This window comes from Podarcis muralis, chromosome 5, assembly GCF_964188315.1.
Source record: "Podarcis muralis chromosome 5, rPodMur119.hap1.1, whole genome shotgun sequence".
NCBI lineage: Eukaryota > Metazoa > Chordata > Lepidosauria > Squamata > Lacertidae > Podarcis > Podarcis muralis.
In genome coordinates this window covers 49,320,997-49,343,064 of record NC_135659.1, presented here as the reverse complement: position 1 = coordinate 49,343,064, position 22,068 = coordinate 49,320,997, and the positions used below count along the sequence as shown (strand labels likewise).

The window sequence follows — 22,068 nt, the reverse complement described above, 5'->3', positions numbered from 1 at the left end:
TTCTCTCTCCCCCCCTCTTTTTTTTGGGGGGGGGGGAAGCGGGTGTCTTTTAAAACCACCAGCCATGTTCAGAACCAGCTTCGCCCTCTGCGATACAGGACCGAACTAGCGTCGTTTATTGAGCGCGATCCACAATCCCGTTAAAGGCTTGGTGCCAGGGACTAGAACCTTGGCGCGCTTTAGTACATCCATAAAACCAAACCTGCTTAAGTCCAAGTATTTCGGCTTAAACGGTTGCCGATCCCTTTCTTCCGGGGAACACACACACAGCACATATATTGCTAGTGGAGAAGTCACGCGTGTTTGCCTGACTTCCGCCTTTATGGGTGTAAACTTTACACAATCGGTTTGAGTTCAGTTCTTGCTTGGTTGCTCCGTAATAATGAATGGTTCAAACAAACAGCTAAACCTGTTCATTCAACGACACTCTCAGTTATCTTTCGATTCCCTCCACTTTAGAAAGGCTGTGACCTTCAGATTTATTTGGGAATTAAAGTTTCGTTGAAGTCCATGGGACTTAACTCGTTTCGTTTAGGGGGTGTTTTCCTGGAAAAGGCAGGTTGACATTTCGAGGACAATTTATTCACTGACAATGCAATCGTAGGCTGACTCCGATTTGGAATCGGAGCGCAGGGCAGCGGATCTGACCTGAAATCGTGAATGCCTACGGCTTGCTCCTCTCTCAAGGATACTGGATTTCGGGCCTGATGGCAAACACCACCTAACCGTCTAAATAAGAAGCAGCAGCCGATCAGGCGCGGACGGACGAGTTAATGAAATCACCGAGGTAAAATACATTTGTCCGGAAGTTGGAGAGATTTTGTTGTTGTTGTAAAGGTCGGTTTCCAGCTCCCCTCTGCATTTGTATTTCAAATTATTTCTCAAACTTTGTCTCCCCGACCTTCCCACAGAACAATACTCAAGAAGTAACAGGAACCCAAAACTCCCCCCTTTTTTAAAGTCATATTAGTGTTGATCACAAGAAAATAAGCGGATAGTATGGCTTAAAACCATTTTCTCTCCCCCCCCCCCAAATCATTTTGTAAAGAGTCACGGAATTCTTGTTCTTCAGAACAGCCTATCTTAAATGCCCCCTCAGAATCCTAAGGGAGTTTCTCAGAGGAAAAAAATTCCTTCCAGTAGCACCTTAAAGACCAACTAAGTTAGTTCTTGGTATGAGCTTTCGTGTGCATGCACACTTCTTTACATGGAGTTTGAATTACAGTGGTACCTCGGGTTACAGACGCTTCAGGTTACAGACTCCGCTAACCCAGAAATAGTACCTCGGGTTAAGAACTTTGCTTCAGGATGAGAACCGAAATTGTGCTCCGGCAGCGCGGCGGCAGGAGGCCCCATTAGCTCAAGTGGTGCTTCAGGTTAAGAACAGTTTCAGGTTAAGAACGGACCTCCGGAACGAATTAAGTACTTAACCCGAGGTACCACTGTATATTGTTAAGCACGAGGCTGAATTCCAAACACCTGATGATGACTCGGAAGTATAGCATTTGACTTCGAAAGGGGCGCAACCCGATCCTGTGCGCCTCTCACGAAGTTCAAGGGGCCTTAAAGGTACAAAGCCTGCATACTGGGTTGGCCCACCAAGAAAGGAAGCCCATTTCCTGATTTTCTGGAACTGCCCCTCCCCCATATGCAAATGTACACCTGCCTGGATCCAAACAGGGGCACAGATTGACTAATACCCCCCTCCACTCACGTGCATAGTGGGGCGGCTTAGGCTGGTTGCCCTCCAGAAGTTGCTGGAAGACAACTCCCGTCATCTCCGACTGTTGGCCCTGCTGGCTGGGGCTGATGGGAACTGGTGCCCGACAACATCTGGAGAGCCACAGATTCCCCAACTTTGCGCCCCCTGCCAGATATCTTTGACTACAACGTTCATCCACCCCAACCATGGAGGGTTACTTCTGAGTAGATAGGCGCGGGCTTGCTATTACTGTTAAGGAGTTGTAGGGCTACTTCTCCGCTGAGGGTCCCGATTTACCCAAGGAGAGAAAAATGGTCCTTGCCCAGACCTTGCCCAAAAATGGTCCTTGTCCACGCTGATTCGTCTTCCAATCTTCCCCTACCCGCTAGCCCACGATCCGAGGGAAATCTCTGGCTATGCGGGCCGATCTCCCCTTCGAATGTCGCCTCTTTAAGTACCGTATGTGGGTTTGAAGCATATTTTAACTGGGGCCTTGCAAGGACGGGGGCGGAGTGAATGAGCGAGCAGGGGTGAGTGGGAAGGAGCGGCTGGCTTCACCAAGGAAACCACCAGCAACAACAGAAAACTACAAGGCAGCGTGATCCATAACTCAAGTGAAGGCAAAGTTTCGGAGTGTCTACCTCTAGTCTCCTTAAAAGGCCAACGCGTCCCGCTCCTATCCATGTTTGCTCAGGAGAAAGGCCCTTTGATGGGACTTATTACTCCCAGGTAAGTGTGTATAGGATTGCAGCACTGAAGTCTCATTGACTCTGAAATCCTGTGCACACGCATTTAAGAAGAAGTCCCACTGAACTTGGCTTGACTTGCTTCAGAATAAACTTTTGCATAGATTTCGAGCGCGTAATCCTCGAATCCGGGGTGCCTCCACTTTGGGGGTGAACTGGATTGCCGGTGTGTCTACAGCTGATTCTCATTAGCAACGGTGGAGGAGGGTGGGTGGGATCTCAAGGCCATCTATTTCACATACTTTGCTCTCAAACAGCGTTCCCACGCCCCGCAATTTTAATTTATTTTTATCCACCAGGTAAATACCCCCAGATGCGATCTTAAATCCAGACCCTTCCTTCTTGCATTCTCCTGCTACTGAGCTGTATCTCGACCACTAGCGCTGGTTTCTCCTCTTTGCCTGAAATCTCCCCCGCCCCTCTGCCTCCAGATTCCCACCCCTCGCCCCCGTTTCTCTCCCCCTTGGACCTCACTAGGCTGTTTAGCTTATTAAAACATCATTATGTAAATAGGGGTGAAATTGACAATCTACCACTGGTGCCTACAGACGAAGAGATGCGCTGTTAATTGCCCGTAGGCAAATAGAAGGGATGTGAGGAAAACAGTAGGAGAATGAAGTATCTTTTAAACACACACACACAAACAAACACAGACAAAACTTTCACCGTCTTCACTTTCTCCTGAAGCCTGTACTATGGAAAGTTCAAAGGGGAGACTTGACAAATTTGAAGATTTGAAGTGGAGTATTAAAACCATTTGTGGCGCGGCTTCGCCTCTTCGCCAGGCAAAAGCTTTTAACCAAACGAATCTGTGCGCCTGAATTTTATTTCTTTAACCATCTGCTAAAAATTACATTCGAAAAGCGAGGCAAGAGATTTGTCTCTATTTAGTAAAGGGGAGTGGGGTGAGGAAGGAGGGGTAAAGAAAAAAAACAAAACATTTACGGGGCAAACTAATTTATTCCAAATGAAGCCAAGCCAGAACAAACCCAAAAAGCGGAGCCATTCAAAGGGAAGAAGGGAGGAAAAGAGGAAGAAGAAAGAGTTGGCGGAACGGACAGCAGTCCAGCCATCTGGCCAGAAATGATACACTGGGGTCAACGGTGGGAGATGGGAAGCCTCGGCTAGTCAGTAGCCGCCTAGTCACTCACACGCGGGGTCGGTGCCTGGCTGTGAAATAGGAAACCGGCCCGTGACAACCGGCGCAAGAGCACAGCGTCGACTTTGGAAACTTTGCTGCGAAGAAACGAGCCCCGCGACCACACAGTCCCACCCACCTCTCCAGAACAGCAAGGGAGAGAGAGAGAGAGAAAGAAAGAGAGAAAGCCATGGTCGCCAAACCTCCCCGCGCTTCCCGGGTGTAAACGCTCCTTCCTTGCTAGCTCGGGCTCTGCGCCGGGGGATCCACGCGCGGAAGGACCAACATCTGAACCAAGTTTCGAGCGCCGGGCAGTTCCTCTGTCAAGCAGAGGGAGGGGCAAGCGGGATGGGGAGGCCATACCTTGGGAGCCGAAGTCTCGCCTCTCTTAGGCTCGGCTGCAGTCGGCCCGGGGGGAGCCTCCGTCAGGGTCTCACTCGGGAGCGTGGGGTGCCCAGAAAGGGACTCGGGAGCGGAAGGGGAGCGCTCGCCTTACTCCAGCCTCCTCCTGCTCCGGGTTTCCCAATTGTCTCTGGGTCCTGCAAAGCTGCCATCTACTGGGGGAGGAGGAATCAGGAAGGATTTTTAAAAGGAGCTTCACACAGACCTGGGAGCTCCCCTGCAAGATTTTCAATGGTCCTTCACCCTGTCAATCAAGAGAGAGGCTTGCCGATCTCTCCCCTCCGCCGACGCCGACGCCAAGTCTCCCTCCGCCTCCTTCTTACTCTTCTAATAGCAACTTAAGAGGAGTAGGGTGGTGGATGGGCTGCTTTTTTTTCTTTTTTGCCCCCCTCCCCTTCTAGTCATTTACTCCAAGCCTAGTCAGGTGCAACAATCTAATTGAATCCCTGGCAGATCATCAGGGCGAGCCAGGCTGGCGTGGAAGAAGCGGAGGGGCAGAGGAGAGTTTAATAAGTGGCCGGAGTGGGTGGTGGATCTGAGCCTGAGAAAAGTGACCGCGGCTCTCCAAGGCGGAGAGACGCCTCTTGGCCCTTTTCTCCACGTTTGATCGCAAAGGAGTTGCCTCTTTTGGCAAGGGCCTACTGCCAAGCATCTCCACAGGGCCAGGGCCGGCGTGACTGGCTGGCTGGCTGCCCCCTGAAGGGGGTTTGATCTGGCCGCTCCGCTGGGAGCAGATGCGCGCTCTTTATATGACGCGTTTACTTTCGGATCAGGTCAGTTTCTCTCTGGAAATTTTAAAGCCGAACTTGCTGCCACTTCCAATACACTTATGCATCGAATCACCGAGTGTCTTCCTTAGAGTCTAGTTTCAGCCCCGCAACCAAAAACCAAGGCCTTCGCCTAGATCTATGGCCTGCCCTTCGCCAACCTGGTGCCTTCCAGATGTGGTTGGCCGGGATGTCTGTAAGAAATGGCTAATTGCCAGGATTTCTCAGCTTGACCACATCTGGAGGGCATCAGCTTGGCGAAGGCCGGTGTGAGGCATAGAGGGATCTCCAAAAAGAGGCTTCTGGGGAAAAGATCACCTATCTCAGTTCCTCAGGTCAAACAGGAGGGAGATCTTCCTAGGCAGGAAAAGTCTGAAGTTGCCTAGCGGCGACTGCGCCCTTGACCTTGGCCCGATTACTACACTCTAACCCTGAGGCGCCAGCGAGTGCTCAGCGGTGTACCTCTCAGTTGATGACGCTTCTGACCCGCTTTTAACGACGATCACTGCTCCCCCCGCTCCCCGCTCCTCCATTTGGATGGAAGCGAAGCCCTTTCCCCCCAAACCAACGTGTCTGGCATAGGAACGTAAAGAGAGGTGGTTGCTGCTATTATTACTACTATTACTATTATTACAACGAAGAGGTAACTGGATATAAACAATAACATCTAGGCAAGGCGTAGGAAAGTGAATTGGCCCATGCGGGGTTTAGGGGTGGCCTCCCACCGTTCCCCACCTCTGGGTGTGCGGGAAGACTCCCGGTGGGATTAAGATTGGATCCCTACATAATCCGAGGGATTAAAATGAGGCGGGAGGAGTCGATGCGGCACAATGGGGTGGACAGAACAGATTCCACCCCCTTGGATTTCTATGCTGTCACCCCACACCGACCCACACACCTCCAACCTCCCGTCACACGCGCGCACACACATTCTTCTGCAGGGACCTTGCAGGTCTCTGTCTTCGCCCCCTTCTCCCTCCGCAGGCAGCCAAGACTAGCTCCCTTTCTCTCCCTTTCTCTCTCCCACTTTTTTTTTCTTTTTGGCAGAGTTGACTAACTGCACAGCGTTGGTTTTATTTGCTTTTCGGCTTTGTCATGCCTTTGCTGCCGAAAAGGGCAGTTGTTGAAAGCCTTCGCGGGGACCGCTAATAGATGCCAGGGGGGTTCTTTGCCTTTCGAGTCTCTCCCATCCCAGAAGGATTTAGGATGGGATTGGGGAGGACAAGACGCCATTTCAGGTTCCAAAACGCCCTGTTTTAAAATGACTGCGGATAAGAGGATTAAAACAATAATACCCTTCTCTTCTTGAGGGCTTCTCCCCCCCTCCTCTAGAAAAGATTTCTTCTCCCAGAGCAAAACCGTTTAGGCAGGAATTAAGGGAACAAGAAAGACTGAAAGGGGGGGGGGAGTGAGGAGAGAAGGAGTACCTTTTAATTTAAGCCTATATATTTTCTGGCAAAAAAGTGTGTATGTGTGTGTGGAAGACGCAGTGGAGATCATAAAGTCTTAGGCGCTGAACTACTTAAAGAAGGGGGGGCGGGGAACGAAATATGATTATTATTTTTAAACGTGCATTTCCCAGAAAGAGCAAAGCTATTTAAATCTATTTCCAAACAAATAGGGGTAAGAGAGAGAAAAATAATTGAAGATGAATTTTTATTTTAAATGTTCCTTTGGAAGGCTCTCCAGAGGTGGCGATTGGGGTGGTGAGGAGACTTCCCTGCGCCGCTAGCCATCCCTCCTCCTCTTCTGAGCCATCCAGAAAAGTTTGATCACCTGGCCTGCAGGTGTCACGCGGAGCTATCTATTTCTCTGTTTTCCTGACAAGGAAAATGAAATCGGGTCAGTAGGAAAGGTCAGAAACCCGGCTTGTCGCCTTGTCACCTTTCTCTCCCTCCCCCGCTCCACGTGTTTCGTGCAAACTTTTTTGGTTTTGTTAGGCTTCTCAAAAAGCAGCGACGACGCGGGATTTTCTTGGGGCAAACTTGAAGCTTGGGGTTTTTCTTGGGGCAAACTTTTCAGCATAGCGGTGTATCATTCAAAACAAAAACGAGACTGATCGGAATAGAAGGCGACAGGAAGGATGGAGAGAGAGAGAGAGAGAGAGAGAGAGAGAGAGAGAGAGAGAGAGAGAGAGAGAAAGAAAGAAAGAAAGAAAGAAAGAAAGAAAGAAAGAAAGAAAGAAAGAAAGAAAGAAAGAAAGAAAGAATGCGCTTAGCGTTTTGCTTCAACCTTCCTTGCCCTTGGTCTGTTTAAGCCAGTCACTGTAGCTCCTGTTTAAAACAGGCGGGGAGGGAGGAAGTAGCGATGGTGGAGGAAAGAGACCAGAACCCTTTCCCTATTTTTAGTCTAGGTGTTCCTCTGCGAATCCACGGAAACGGTGCTTTCCAAACGCCTCGCAACGCCCTCGCCTCTATCCCCGTCCCCTTCTCTCTTCTGTCGCTCCCACGCTGCCCTTTTAGGGACAGCTCCTTCCTTAGAAACCTGTAGCTCCTCGGAGTTGTGACGGTGATTGGTGGATGGGGGGGGGGACACTTGCCAAAACAAATAAATACCCTGCGCTTCTTTTGATTGGGCAGAAGCGGGAGAGAAGTTCGATTCAAAAGTTACCTTTTCACGTCTGTTGTTTTACAGCATACCTTATCCTGTCTTACTCTGTGTGTGTGAAAAAGGAAGGGAGAGGGAGAGAGAGAAGGAGAGAGAGATGGACTTAGCAAAGGTGACAACTTTCTCCGGTCTTCTTAATTATCGTAGTTTGGGTTGAAACGTTATTATTATTTTAAAGATCACACACAGAGGAGAACCGACCCATATACTGCTTGGTTAAGTTATCCTGCGGTGATGTTACCCTGCCAGTTGATCTATAAAGAATAGATTTTGATAGTAAAATGTAGAAGAGCAAACAAATCTGTTGAGCAAAAGGGCAGGATTCGATTTCGTAAATCAAACAAAAAAAGCAGACGCTTTAATTATAATTTGGTAAAACATATTTTACTCCCTTCTATGGACTTCAATAAAATTATTATTTTTGTTCACTACTTTTTAAAATTATAACATGTGTGCTGAAATAATATACACCCATGCGACCCAAACTCTCTTTCCTAGACGGCAACTGGTTAAAAATGGATGTCAAAAACTCCACCGTTTTTAGCGAAGAACGTTTTTCCTTCTGATGCAACAATGTTCTAAAATCAGCTTCATTAATCTTACTATGGATTATATGAAAACTCACTTGGTACAACTTTATCAAATAACACCCCCATGATTTCTTTATTTTTATGGTAATCTGAGTTTAGTTGTTTTTTTTTTAAAAAAAGAAATCCAGTTTCTTTCTACATAACAAAATCTTTCCTGTAGATGACTGATGCGAGATTTCGAAGCGCCTGTATGGGAATGAACACCACTGACTTAATTCGAACCGTTCTCTCTAAATTCCACACCAAAGTTTCCAATCTTTGTCAAAATTGCGATCTCACCAGCATCACCCATTTTATTCCCACTTCCTCTGATAATTATTTTAGTGCAACACTCGGTTCTGGTTTTTTTTAAATACTACTTCACACCTCATCGTTATTTTTCGAGTGACAACTTAAAGCGTCTTTTTTTAAAAAAAAGAAGAAGAGAAAATAAGAACCACCTTACTGTTAAGTTTGAACAGTTTTAAAAATGAGCATCTCTCCAGTGCTCACCCCCTCCCCTTTGAAAGTTTTTTGCATCCTAATTAGTGGCGTAAGAACTGTGGTGGGTTTTTTGTGGGGGTGTGGGTGGGTTAACCATATTTCCTTGGAAATATGTTGGAATTATTCCTTTTTGACTTCTCTGTTTCCTTCCAGCGCGGAGAGTTAAAGGGGAGGACGTGCCCTTCCATCTCTTTGCCTATATCAGATAGTTCGCCATGATGTATAAAGTCACCTCGTATTCTAATGATAACAAGGTCTTAAAATAGCTGCTTAACCAAATCAACACCATGCCGGTTACCTCCCTCCTCCCCTGATGTTTTTTAGCTGGGGTGGGGGAAGGGATTGAATTTTTCCCCCTTTAAAAAAATTGGTTTGAAATGCCCCCCCCCGCACATTGTCCATTACTTTGTCCCCCTGTGCCAACTGCATTCGTGTGAGACTGAAAGGGGATTAACTTGTGAACTTTTAAAAATCAGAACTTAAATGAGAGGCGAATCTAGGCCACCGCTCATTGTGGGAACCGTTTCTTAAGCAATTAAAGCGAGAAGAAATTCCTCTCAGCCTTTTTCCTTAAAGCTGCTTTCTGAAGGATTTAAGGAGGACTAATGTCCAGTCCATCAAGACAGATTTAAACTGCACAGTGATATAGAAAATCTCCGCTTGCTGTTATTTAAAGGGGCACTATCACCATTTCCATAAGACCCTTGACATTGTTTCTTTAATCTTGTTTATAAACTTAAACAGATTTAAAAAGTTTCCCTCTTTCCCCCCTCCACCATAGCCCACCCCCAGCCCCAACCCCTTTTCCATGAATTCATTGAAAACATATTTGATGCAGGATTTCAAAAGAACCCTGAGCAGGCTGAGTTTTAGGGCTTTGCTGATACCCGGAGAGTCTGAAGTGTGGGCTGAGGGGACTCATGATTCTCGCCCCCCCTCGCCCCCCCCCCATGCCCAAAGTCCTTTGGGGAAGTTAGCAGGTAGTTCCCATATTTGCGGGTGCAGAACATCTTTCTTTGGCTCTTGCAACCCAAACCTTTCTTAACAGCACTTCTCTTTTACACGCCCACAGGGCAGCGAATGTTTCACAAAAAGCAACCATTTCGACAGGGTCCCGAAATCGTTTCCATTCTACATGATGTTGGATGGTTGCGAAGGAAGCTATTCTGCAAAGCCTACAAAATAATAAGCCCCATCGCCTTTCTACGGCGGAGCCAGCTTGGTCCAGTTTCTGCTCCTGTTTCCTCGATACAATCCGAACCAGCCAACTCAAGATCAGCCCCGGGGCGGGCCGCCTGCACACATACATTCCTTAGGAAGCGAGAGCCGTCCATTTCGCTGCAGCTTGACTCCCCCCCCCCCGCGTGACTCTTTTAGGATCCTGTCCAAAAGGACCTCTCTGGAACCTTTCCGGTCCCAGGGAGGCGAAGCTACAGCCCTGCTTCCGTTTACAAAAGAACAGGCAACCTGTGTAACATCAAGCATTTTCTCCACAGGCTAAAATACCTGCTTCCCTTATCCCAGGAAGACCCTTTCCCCCTAGGGGAAAAATGGGGGGGGGGAGGAGACCCCAAACAGGAACACCTTGGACTCTCCAAAGCTTGGGTTCTTGCAGCTAATTAATAGCTCTAATGATATTTTGCCAACTCAATGAATACATTAGGCTCACAATCCAAAAAGGCTTTAGCCTCTTTGCCTCTATTCAAGGGTACTTCAGCATCTGCTCATTTAAGGGCAATTAATCATTTTGATATATGGTTTAAAATTGACTGCTTCCAAGGGACTTTTTTTTTTTTTTTGACAAGAATAACAAAGCAATTTGCCAGAAGCCATCTTCTGGACATGTTATTAGCACAGACTTCATCTTAAAGAGGTTCCCCCTCCCCCCGCACCTTCCTTTCAAGGTACCTGCTTTAAAGGGCTGGCCTGCTCTCTGACATGCTCCTTTTTTTACACCACGGCTGATTCAGTCCCAACCCACTTTCTGATATATATTCATGACATGAGCAACTGATTGCCCTCTTTTGAGTAGAAAGTGGGCACCTTGACTGCTGTGTCACCCCTTTGATGACTTCTAATTCTGATGCAAGGTGATCCCAGGGTCACGAGGCATCACAGGTATTGGTTCCTGCCAAGGATTCTGGGTTATTTTGCCCTCCTCCTCTTTCTGGATCGAAAGATCCCTGAGTGAAGATTTTGCTGGTGTTTACTGAAGCGAAGCAAACAATCTTTTCTCTTTCTTTCTTTCTTTCTTTCTTTCTTTCTTTCTTTCTTTCTTTCTTTCTTTCTTTCCTTTTATACAGGCATGTAAAGCAATGGTTGTTTTTTAAAAACTCAGGCTGCAACTTACCTGGGAGTAAGCCCCAGTGACTTCAACAGGACTTACTTCTGAGTAGACAAGGTTAGGCTTGCGCTGTAAGCCAAGGAAGCATGTCCGCTTGACAAGATCCCAGTGTCCCATACAGAGAGTCAGAGCATTTTGACATAGGACAACTCTGCATGTGTGAATGTGGAATAAAAAGCTGAATGTGCCTTCTGGCCAACCACTGAAATAGCAGCTATGGTTAATTGAGAACAGGGTGTACTTTTATAGATTTAGAATCCTATCTGGTGAAACTCACGAAATATGTTACACTGTGAATATACATGCTATGTATGTGCAGTGTACTCTCCTCCAGGCCCTAGGAGGAATATGCTCATTGGATGTGTTCAATGAGCATGTGCCCCCAGCAAGCCAGAAGAACCCTGAACTGAGCCTATAGTGGTTCTTTGTTAGATGAGAACAAAGTCCAATGGCAGGTAGCCACAAACAGAGCAGGCAAGATTGGCCAATCAACCAAAGGAGCAATATCAACATTGGGTTCTCACAGTTCAGCTTGTTGCTTCCTTATGGGAGGATTTATTTCAAGTCACGTTAGTTTGTCAGTAAATTGTCAAACCTCTCCCATGGGTGGGAGAAGATCTTCTGCAAATGCACCTTCTGATTTACACTGTTGAGACACTGGGCATGAAGGCCCTTCCACTAGAATCTATATGGTCCTTACAACATGTGTATAGAAAAGGTACACACACACTCACACACTATTCCCCACTATGGATGTCAAACATTTCTTCCTTGAATACCCTCCGCAGCCATTGTATACATGGATTGCACTGGTGAATGCTTGGCCAAAAAATTGACGTACTACTCACCTGGCCTTAATATCTTGGACACAATCCAAGAGTACTTGGTGGATTTCTTCTGGGGTTGTACCACTTCAGACTGCAAATGAGGAAACTGCAAGAGTGATCCATAATAAAATAAAAAATTATCCCTGTGGAAAGATAGCATGTCACAGCTATTTTTTTTTTAAGAAGTACAGAAAGTTTAGATGGATGTGAGAGGTCCTGTTCAATCATGCATTTCTTCACCTGCATTCTCTAGTGGTACAAAAAGAAGTGCTGTGTCATACATGGAGGGGGATACAAATCAGTGTTTGGACTGTTCATAACCAGTTGGTGGTGTGTTACCTATCTTGTCTGTCATGGTTACAATGGTGACCATGCCAGAGAAACCCTGCATTTTGGCATGATGCTTACTGTGGTCTGTATCTTTTGGGCAACTAATCTCTTGGCCTCATGCCCATGTAGCTCATGCCAGTAGGAGAATGTTTTACCTATTTGGGGCATTTCTAGCCCATTCGTCATTAAAATTAATCCCAGAATGGGGTACATAATATGAAAAACAGAACACAAGACACAATCAAACATAACATTGTGCAGAATAAAACACACACACCCTAACAGGTTAAAACCAATCTGAAATTTAAGAACTCAAGAAATTCTATCCATAAACAATTTTAAATGAAGATCTGGGTGAACACTAAATGGCACCAAACACCCATCCAAGTCAAATGATTACCATCGTTATTAAAAAGAAATATTAAATAATAACAATAAATACTACTACTACTAATTCTATCCTAGTCTTCCTCCTGCAGGAGTCAAGGGCAGCACACATGATACAATAATCATATAACCTTAGTTAAAATAGTAAATGAAATCTATATCAAAATTCAAAAAGCAGCCGAGACAGCAAATACAGTAATACTTGAGCAGATGGACTGCTTAGTGTCTGTATTGAAGAGACGGATAAATAAATACGTCAGCTGATGCATGAATGTTATCAGTGAAGGGAACAGCCACATTTCCCCAGGAAGGGCATTCCACAATCAGGACATCACCACAGAGAAGGCCCTGTCTCATCTCATGGTTCCATGGACCATACTGATCAATGGAACCATGAGCAGGGCCTTCCCTGTTGCTTGTAGAGCGCAGGGTAGCCAGTATGGGGACAGGTGAAGCTTAAATAGCAGCAGATGGGGATGGGGTGGGGTGGGGTGAAGGCGCTGACCTGACCTCCCAGTAGGTGAGTTACTGCTGCTTACTGGAAGGGGCACAGAAGCGGCAAGGCATTGTTGAGGTCAGGATAGTGCAGATATACTGGCCGAGCCAATCCAGCACTCCTGCTGGTGCATAGTCAGTGCTGCAGCCACACACATCTGCTTTTCTCTCCCAGTAAGCAGCTCACTCACTGGGAGGTCAAGTAAGTGCCTCCACACCCAGTGGTGGAGGAAGGGGGTTCAGGGGTTGCAGTGCTCCCCAGGTGTTATCACTGAGGGGTGTGTGTGACAAAATGAGTTTGTTTGGGGTTTTTTTAAATTGGGCTCGCGAAACTTTTTAGGAGTGACATGGTGGCTTAGGTTCCTGCAGGTTCTGTGTTGCCTGAAACGGCAGTGTGGGACTTGTGCCTGCCTTCTGCCTTTCCCTCAGCCGCCCTACAGCTGAGGGGGAGGCGGCAGAGAGGTTCCAAGCGTCAGAGAGGCTCACCCCGCCCCCTTGGGTGGATCACCCCGCCCCAGCTGCAGGACACGCCCCCGCACCAGGAACCAGAGCGGCTAGCTACGCCGCTGTCCACACCATGCCACTACCTGCTACTGATCTTAAAGTACAGTCATACCTTGGGTTACAGACGCTCCAGGTTGTGTTTTTTGGGGGTTACGGACCACCGAAACCCGGAAGTACTGGAATGGGTTACCTCTGGGTTTTGGCATGCACAGAAGCACCAAATCACAACCCGCATGTGCGCAGACACGCCACTGTGGGTTGCGAACGCTGCGGGTTGCGAATGTGCACCCCACACAAATCACGTTCGCAACCCGAGCGTCCACTGTATTTAGGCTCCAAGGTGTTTGAAAGTCTCTGATTCCAGTCCAGAGGTGGAAAGAAGAGCAACTCCTTACCAGAGAGGAATGGCAAGCTAAGCTGATGGAGTATGCGAAAATGGCAAAGCTGACTGGAAAACTCAGGAACCAAGAGGACAAAACTTAAAAAATGAAAGAATGGGAAAAATTGATAAGTTATTTAGGAGACCACTGTAAGCAGATGGAAACTTTAGCAGGATTTTAAATCCACTTGTAATATAATATATACTATGGATAATATGAACCGATATAACATTTGGAGTATGGAATAATACAGTGGTACCTCTGGTTACGTACTTAATTCGTTCCGGAGGTCTGTTCTTAACCTGAAACTGTTCTTAACCTGAAGCACCATTTTAGCTAATGGGGCCTCCTGTTGCCGGAGCACGATTTCTGTTCTCATCCTGAAGCAAAGTTCTTAACCCAGGTACTATTTCTGGGTTAGCGGAGTCTGTAACCTGAAGCGTATGTAATCCAAGGTACCACTGTATGCAGTTGTAAATATTGAGAATTGGATCCCATGGAGGGGGTTGGGGAAAAGATGTGAGATTCATGGTAATCTCAATATATAGATATGTATTTGGATTGTTACAATTTTATATTTGAAAAATCAAATAAAAATGATTTTAAAAAAGAAAGTCTCTGATTCCAATTCATCTTCCAGCATTTTTGGAAGCCCTGGCTTCAGTATATCATGGATCAGGTCCCTGCAGGAATGTTATTTTACAGTCAGTTGCTCCTATGTAAAGCAAGACCTAGAACACTGATTCCCCAAAAGCATGCTTGATAAGTTTCCAGTAATGAAAGGAGAAAATTCAGCTTCAGATAATTCAACAAGTGTCAGGAAATGCATGCCTGAAATACTTCAGCAGAAAATATTTGTCATCTTTCCCCCTCTCCCTTTCTCTCAGCTGCATATAGCTCTATCTCTAGAACTAATAGAGTATAAAATATATTTTACAAGAGTTTTACCTACAGGTGACTTGCTCTTTATTACTGGATATGGGCAAAATCAATACTTCTGCAACCAGAAGATCATTTATTTTGTTTTTTGAAGCATTTTTCAGCAGTGGGTCTGCTGCTAAGCCTGCAAAGCTATGATGAAGAATTATGGTGCTCTGGCTTAGTCTCCCTCCCTGCTTCCAAGCTATTTATGGAATTAAATATGTGTGGATTTTCAAACACAGTCTAGTGCATCACTTAGCTACTTTTGCATTATTTCAGGGGAATACAATTGTTTTAACTTGTGCCATTTTTAAAGTGGGGAAGAGTCAACATGGTAGAAAAGGCTATAGCTATGGGTCACATTTGGGCTGATTCTATTTCACTGCAAAGCCATGGGCACTGTTAAGGGGATTGAGCAGTAAATTGAGCAGTTAATGTGCATAATAACTGGCTATTATGCACATTCACCAGCATTATGAAAAATACGCTTTTAAGCCTTCAATGAAGAGGAAATTCTGCACATTTCCTGGTCAGTATAGGTAATCCCCAACACGTCTTCAGGAATATGCACATAATGATTGAAGTAGTTAAATCTTCCTTCGCTTCAGATTTCTATGATGACTGGCCCTATGCTACTATTAATAGGGATTTCCATCAGAATTGTGGGAAGGTGAGGAGAAGTGTAACATTTCCCTCTCTCTGCAGTCCCCTTTGTGCTGCTCAGCTGAATGGGAAACAGCTGAAAGTGGTTAAAAGGGTCCTGGACTGCAGGAAAAAAGGGAGATCATGAAAATGTACAAAATTCAGTTACTATATACATGTCCCAGAAGACCTGTTGGGGATTATGCAGACTGACCAGGGAGTGCTTTCAAATGGACTTAGCCCAGGTAAGTATATAGTCTGTCAAATATCCATCTGCATAATATCTGGAATATTATGATTATACTAGTTCGATATTCCATGGTTTTCATTCTGGCTCCAAGGATGGCACTGGATCCCATGTTGCCTCCCCCGTTGGCTGGATGCAATTTACCAGTCCTGGCTGAGGGGGTCAGTTGTGCTGAAGTGCTGGTGTGGTCATTTTGCAATCCACTGAGGTATTATCTTATGGGTTTCAGCTTCATTCAAATATGCACTGAAAATGTCTTTGCTGTTTTCCTTTGGGAAAATTTTAAAAAAACCCACAAATATTTATTTGCTTGTTTATTTATTTATTGCAAAGTGGACTAGCATTCTCTACTTTCTCTGGATTTAGATTCTGGGCATGTGCAGAAAGTGGTCATATGTTTTGTCTTTTCTGTAGTGACACTTCTTTAAACACACACATATACTCTCTGCTGGCCAGCAAACCTGTATTATTTGAGACCAAGTAGGTTTGCAGCAATGTGCGTGTGTGATTAACATTCATTTGCCTGTGTGCTTTCTTGAGTAAATTCACAACACATTAGAACATACAAGAAGTTGAAATAAATAAAGAAAATAAAGAATAAAAAATTCACACCAGCATTTCTAAACATCTGGGTGTTCTTGGCTAAACAAAAACATTTTTAGCAGGCGCGAAAAAGAATACAGTAAAGGCACCTTATCGATATCCGTAGGCAGGGAGTTCCCAAGTGTAGTTGCTTAAATGGTATTGCAAGTACAGTCTTATAACATTCTGGACCATATATCATTATCATTATTCGCTGGTCACTTTATCTTGCCCAGGGCAACCCAAAGTGACATACAAGCAATGCAACAGGCAGACAGAAAACCCCACATAGACACATTAAAATCAAGAGGAAAAAGAAATACAGTGGTACCTCTGGTTACGTTGGTGTTGGTGTTGACCTTTAAAGTCCAAAATGGCCTTGGCCCAGTATACCTGAAGGAGTGTCCCCACCCCCCATTGTTCAGCCTGGACACTGAGGTCCAGCTCAGAGGGCCTTTTGTCGGGTCCCTCATTGCAAGAAGTGAGGTTACAGGGAACCAGGCAGAGGGCCTTCTTGGTGGCGGCCCCCGCCCTGTGGAATGCCCTCCCATCAGATGTCAAGGAGATAAACAACTACCTGACATTTAGAAGACATCTGAAGGCAGCCCTGTTCAGGGAAGTTTTTAATGTGTGACATTTTAATGTATTTTTAATCTTTGTTGGAAGCTGCCCAGAGTGGCTGGGGAAATCCAGCCAGATAGGTGGGGTACAAATAATACATTATTATTATTATTATTATTATTATTATTATTATGAACATAATCCATTCTGAAGGTCTGTTCTTAACCTGAAACAGTTCTTAACCTGAGGTACCACTTTAGCTAATGGGGTCTCCCGCTGCTGCCATGCCGCCGGTGCACAATTTCTGTTCTCATCCTGAGGTAAAGTTCTTAACCCGAGGTTAAGCAGGTTAGCAGAGTCTGTAACCTGAAGTGTTTGTAACCCGAGGTACCACTGCACGTTTAAAACATCCCACCCAAATGCCTTTATCAAATGGATCCTGGACCCATTTCAAAGGCATCTTCATGTCTCTACTCCTGCAGCAGGAGCCACAGGAATATGCTTCCTCCTCTGGGAGGAGCCCAGATCCATGCAGATGTGGGTCACTCGCTGTTGTTAATTCAGTCAACTGGCATGGAGAAGATCTGCATTATGGACTTTTTACCCTTATGGTCCACCCTTATGGTCACTGTGCAGTGGAAGGCATGGTTCTGTTGTGACTCCCACATTGTTCCAGCAACATATGTACTAGTCACAGGTCTCATTTGCAGTACTGAGCATGTATAACAAGAACGCACATGGTTTTCTGTTTCATTAGGGAAAAAAATGTTAAAAATCTGATTCTTCTGTTCAGTAGGCTCAAAATTATTTGGAGTTTTTAATAGCTAGAACCATACATGAGCACCAGATTTCTCAATGGCTGTTTGCTGCTATAATTCTCTTCTCTGTGTATTCCTCATGGCTGGGGAGGGGGTAATCTGTTGGAAACATGTTTCCTGCACAGGCACAACCTGTTTGTGTTGCTGTCAGTTATCTAGTGGCCTTTATAAGCAGATGTGTTCATCTGCACTGCAGCGGGGAGGCTGATATTAGGTAGCCAATGTATTTAGTTTTTACTGGAGTTCTGGTTTGCTCTGGGAGCACAGAGTATGCTGGTTTGATTGTTCATTTATTTGTTGTTGCCAGGAGTCACAGAGTATTAAAGAACCGCTGATGTGTGCCTGGTTAAATGCCTGCATAGTGGTGAAATTGATCAGTAGAATTAAAATGGGCCTGAACAACTTTGATTTGATTTGGTTTCATTGCACTTACTTTTTTTTCTGACAATGGGTGCAACCACATAGCAATGTATTTATATTTTACATCAGCTCCTTCTTATCCTTTTGTACTTCCCCTTATCTATGGATATTACTGCTATATATATATTTGCTTTAGTCTCTTGCTTTTTGCTTTTTTTAAAAAAACAGACCTAAAGCCAAACATCTCCTGCTTGCATCCTTCTTCCTATACAAAATCTAAAATGCCACAAAGACTTATACAGGATAAAAGAGCGATTCCCTTTTGAAATCAGGATGAATCTGCTTTCTGGGATTTGATAAGTCTTTCAGCTATAGCTGAGGTTGATACAAAGCTTAATCAATCAGAGATAATCTTAAAAGAGACAAAATACAAGTATTATGGAGTATTTTGGGGACAAAAAAATCAAAAGGCAAAAGCAAAGGTCAGTCGAAAAGGCTTCAGCTGCGTGGCAATGTTTGTTGCTAGCAGAAAAGGCATCAAGCTGCTGACTTAATTCTGCTACTTTTAATGTCACTTCTTTAAGAACTAAGCATAATCACCCATTCCCCCAAAATCAATATCAATAGATCAATCAATCAACCAAGTGGCTGCTTCCTAGGGTCCGCTCCACAGCAATGCTGCATGTGTGATTTCTTTGTTTATGTAGTAACCCAGATGGGATTGGAAGAGGCACTGCTTCCCATGACATGTACATATAGTTCTTCTGCCTAACTGCTATCTGTGATTAAACAGCTATTTAGGGTGCACATGTGGGAACAATGTAAAGCCCTGCAAAACCTGTTTACAAAAGGCCCAAGTCAAATGATGGTCACATCACAAACAGGAATTCCTCTTTCAGATTGTCTATAAGTCTCTGCACCAGGGATCACCAATATTCAATATGGCCAATGGAATACTATGTTGGTCACCCTAGGGTGAACTGTTTCTAGCCTAAGGAGCTTATACTATAGTAGCTGCCATCGTTGCTCATATGATTAGGCAGCAGAGTGTTGGTACCAGAATGAGGGTGCAACTCATTCTTTTGTGCAGATGCTGAACCCTGACTCCAGATACACTACTAGTTCCATGGAAACCATCACTATGTTCAGAAATTGCTACCATTGACAGCTTGTTCAGGTCCTAAGGGCTAGAGCTCACTTGTGATGAGCCACCTCTGCTTATCTCCCCATAGCCTCTTCCTAGAAGCAATTTTCTCCTAGATGAACTTCAGTATTAGAGCTTAGTTAAGGAGATTCATGAGGAGCATGGGTAGTAGATCACAGCCAGGAGAAGAAATGAGTACTCCTCTACCTGCACACTCCCTTTGATCTAAAAATCAAGGCACTGATCCCTTGCCTTATGGGTGAGCAGGATGAACTCAAACAGGTGAAGCTGCCACAATCACATTTAGTTTGGCTCATAGGCTATTCAGGGTATTTGTGGTTCAGGTTTGGATCAGGCTTCTGTGCATGTGTGCTGAGTGCTCAGTGACCCAGTTATAAAGCAATTGTAGGGAATCTTTGGTTCTCCAGATGTTGCTGAACTACAACTCCCAGCAGCCCTAACAGGCATGGTCAAGCTCCAGAAATGATGGGAATTGTGACTCAGCAACATAGGAGTGCCAAAGGTTCTCCATACCTGTTATAAAGGAACATCACACAGTATTCATAACACAAATACGTTCTTCTTGAAGGTAAAAGCAGTTCAACATTGGACTCATTTACCCACAGGAGAGCTGGACGTCCCCTCATTGGACATCTTCAGGCAGAGGTTGGATGGCCGTTTGTTGTGGATGCTCCAGCTCTAGATCTCTTGCACAGAGCAGGCAATTGGACTTAATGGCCTACAAGGCCCTCTCTAACTCTATGGTTCCATTGTGACTTCTTCAAAGGGAGTCAGAATTCTATCCCAGCATATACAAAGTAAGTTTGGTTGAAGATGAGAAAATACAATCACCTTGTGACCCTACTGGCCTTCTGGAATGAAATGGCTATTATGGTTGGCTAAAATGTCTTCTGCGATGCATGATGTCAGCTTGCATTTCGACAGTCAACATATCACAAAGAAAATACTACCCGAGCCTCTAGTTTTTAATAAATGACAGGTAAAAAACTTTCACAAGTGTGTTGGTAGGATAGTGATCAATTTTGAAGTGTGGCAGAAATTTTCTGTAACTTTCACTGAATTAAACCCCCTTTCAGTGTTATAAAAATAACACATCTACCGAAGGTTTCTCCATAATCTGTTCCCATAGATTTACTCACTAATATTCTTTTCTTAACATTCTGAAGTCCATTTTAAAAAAAAATTCACACCTGTTTTTTACATCCCATGATAATTCAGCTCCTGCATTTGATCTGATTTTTATTTTGTTCAGTGTAAGCCAGGTCCCAGGGTTCTATCAAACTGGAGGGGGGGGGGGACATGGGGCAGACGGAGGAATTTGTTCATTTCAATTTTTCATTCTACCATTCTTAAGTTCAGTTTGCCACATTTTCAGTTCTAGTCCCTGCCAAGAACAATGGACATGCAGATCTTTATCACACAGCTGGCAACATCTTTTATACCATTGCCAATGTATAAACATCGGGCAAGCTGCCACATCAATTCTTTCCTTAAAAACAAGAAGATGCTGTTTTATTTTTCAAGAATGTGGCTGTGAGTCTTCTGCCTTTATCCTCTGTTTCATAACTCTCTGGTCCCCTTTTCTTTTGTGTGTGTGTGAAGGAAATAGATTACTCTTTTTTATGTAGCGTACATTAAAACAGCGGAGAGTTACATTTGACCTTGTCCTTTTGTCCCACAGACTTGCTGCCACAGAGGGAATGCAATACAATGTACAATATGACCGGTTTATGACACAGGCATGTGGGTGAATTCCAGTGTATCGACCCCTGAATCAAACTTAACAGGGGTCTGTTAGCTACTAGTCTATAGCTCATTTTGCTGGTATATATATGCTATACTAGCATAACTTCCCTGCCTCACCATTTGAAAGCCATGACTTCTGCAGAAGTGGGTACATCTCAGTTTAAGCACAACTGACTCTTTTTGCATATTAGATTATCTTATATCTTTCTGTTACAGTTTTAGACATGCTGGTTCACACTCATGTATGAGAGCATGTGCATTTGGTGAGAATGGAGGCAGCTGTATTTTTTTCAGCATGATACATTCATGGAGAAATTAATCTCTGCATCAGCTTCCACTTGCCTCTATTGGGTCAAGATTCTGGTTAAATCTGCTCTTTTCAAGTGAATTTAATTTGCAAGGCAGTAAACCTACCCTGAGTTGATTTTGATTTATTTATCGTAAACACAGATATATAATTAAAATCAAAACTAGAATAAACAGCTATCATAAGTTCCATACATAAAGGTAAAGGGACCCCTGACAATTAAGTGCAGTCATGAACAACTCTGGGGTTGCGGCGCTCATCTTGCTTTACAGGCCGAGGGAGCCGGCATTTTTCTGCTCTGCAGACAGTTTTTCCGGGTCATGTGGCCAGCATGACTAAGCCACTTCTGGCTTATAATTTATATACATAGCTTATAATTTATTTGTTACATTTACTGTATGTTCCATCTGGGTTCCGTCATGGAGCTCAAGATAATCAACATGGGGAAGACTTCCATTCATACACTGACCAGAGCCACACCTGCTTAACTTCAACCATGTTTATATATAATATACCTTCTGGTTATGCTATATGATGTAACGTAATGGTTTTTTCCTAGGCAGTAGGAAAAAGATGCATTAGAGAACCAACTCCATCCCAAACAGAAAACAAAGCAGAAGTATCAAGGTAGGGATTCTCTATAATGCAGGTATGACCCACTGAGCCAGGTGTTGTTATTGTTGTTGTTTCCACTGCCCTGGCAGGAAGCTCCATTGAACCGAATTGGACTATTTCCTGAGGAGACATTCAAAGGTCTCATTTCTGAATTAAAACAAAAAGAATTAATGAGTGCAACAGTTGTTCTCACTTGATCATTTGACTGAGGCCTGGCATCGCAATGCATTCAAAGCTGCCTCAGAACCTGAACAGTCCTAAAGCTCAATAGAACTTTTGACAACATTTCAAGAAGTTAGTTGGAAACTAGCTGAGGAGAAGGAAAATGTTACTGCTGTTGAAGGGTGAGCTGCTTAATGCCTCAAGGCTTTAAGGCAGGAAGATCTCTTATCAGGGACCAGG

The 22,068-nt window shown here is 44.7% G+C and overlaps 1 protein-coding gene across 1 annotated transcript in view; it reads right to left on the bottom strand.

Annotated features, from left to right (window-relative positions):
* DMBX1 (diencephalon/mesencephalon homeobox 1) overlaps positions 1 to 4,282 on the bottom strand; it is a 40,281-nt gene extending 35,999 nt beyond the window's left edge. Inside the window, exon 1 of the mRNA XM_028733589.2 lies at positions 3,950 to 4,282. The gene's annotated coding sequence lies outside the window, so the exon portion shown is untranslated. The remainder of the gene's footprint in view (positions 1 to 3,949) is intronic.
* Positions 4,283 to 22,068: the final 17,786 nt, after the last annotated feature.